Raw genomic sequence first — 1,782 nt, 5'->3', positions numbered from 1 at the left:
GGCGAGGGGGTTGATAAACGACAAAGAAGTACAGACTTCACCATAAGTTAAGGACCACCTTTACAGACAGCCCTGATCTTTAAAAAATCAGAAAAAAGACAGCACAGAATGTTTCAAAATGTTTTGCTCTGAAAGTGTTAATGAACCGATGCGTACTGTAGCAATGCTTCCAAAAGAGGCAAAACCATCACGTGCTGCACGGAAATCCTCCGGGAATTTTAGCCAAATTTGCAATTTTTTTTTATCGATTTGTGTGCGACACCACGGACATTCCTCAGTTAAAATTTCTGGTGCTCATCATAAACGGACGTACGGTCTCGAACTGTGTTCATTTTGGTGGCAATAGAAGCCGCCGTTTGCGCAAAATCCAGTATCGCATCAACATGCCACCAAGACGAAAGCTGAGAAACTTTGATAGTGCCAAAGCTATGGCATGGCTGCAAGGTGAAGTTGGGGCCCGAGAAGTTGCCAGAGGGCTTGCAGTGTCACACTCTTTCATTGTCCGCCGGAGGCAGCGCCATCAAGCCACTGGATCAGTCCAAGAACACCCACGTGCAGGTTGACCCAAGAAGCAGGCGGTTCGTCCATAGAGCACGGTTGTGCAGTGCCGCCCAAAATTTTTCAATATTCTATTACGTAAAACACCCACAATAATAAGATAAAAGAATCCAGAAACAAACACTAGCCAAATATTACATCAAAACAAATGTCCTCACTGGCGCCATAGCTGTCATTTCTATGTCTATAGCGCTATGTCTATAGCGCCGTAAAACATCTACTATGCCAAGCCAAAATCCACACGCTTTAGTTAAACAGAAAAGGATATTCAACAGTGTAACCTGACTTATAAATCACTCTTGGGGATAACCCAATCGATGACGACACTTGTAGCGAGTTTGACGGTACATTAATATTAATAAGCCTGCACATCTCAAATGTGCTCCTGCCAAATAGTGCCGAAACATAGCCCACAGTAGTCAGTCTAAAAATAAACACGATAGACCTTACGCTATTCTTTGCCAATATTATGTGAGCCCCGGAGCAATCCAGCGGTCTGCTCAAGTGAATTGTGATTGGTTCATTGTTTGTTTTGCCACTAGCCTATTTTAAGTGACTCTGCAGCCGTGAATGTGAGGGAGGTGAACGTGACCGTCCTATGAATTGTGCCTTTGAATGGTTTTGTACTGGATCGAGTAGTGAAAGTTATTACATGATACTTGATTGTTCAGCTCCAATACAGAATGAACGCAATTGATGTTTAGCTAACAAACAAATTTAGTACTAGAAATCAAAGCGACATTCTTTTTAGAATGAAAATAAAAGTACCCCCCCCCCCAACCCAAAGATTAAAAAAAATACACCGTCTCATTTGCTATGCCCTTGACTATCTTCAGCAAGCGACAGCTTAATTATTAATGTGCCCTCCCACTTTTTAGCCTTACTAGCCGCCCGTGACAAGAAGACCACTCACAGTGAAAACAATTACAAAATATAATACATGTAGATCTATGTGTCACTTTTTTGGTTAAATCGGGTTAATAGCTATTGAAGAGCACAACATATTATACTTCCCCTCTTATCTCTTTATCTCTCTCCTTTCTCTTTTTAGCTTTCTCTCTCTCTCTCTCTCTCTCTCTCTCTCTCTCTCTCTCTCTCTCTCTCTCTCTCTCTCTCTCTCTCTCTGTGTTTATCGCTGTCTCTTACTAAGTGCGTCTCTCCCTCTGCTGCCCGCTCTCTCTCTTTCTCTCTCTCTCTTTCTCTCTCTCTCTCTCTCTCTCTCTC

Source organism: Aplysia californica, unplaced genomic scaffold (genome assembly GCF_000002075.1).
Source record: "Aplysia californica isolate F4 #8 unplaced genomic scaffold, AplCal3.0 scaffold00104, whole genome shotgun sequence".
NCBI lineage: Eukaryota > Metazoa > Mollusca > Gastropoda > Aplysiida > Aplysiidae > Aplysia > Aplysia californica.
Note: the sequence above shows the minus strand (reverse complement) of the source record.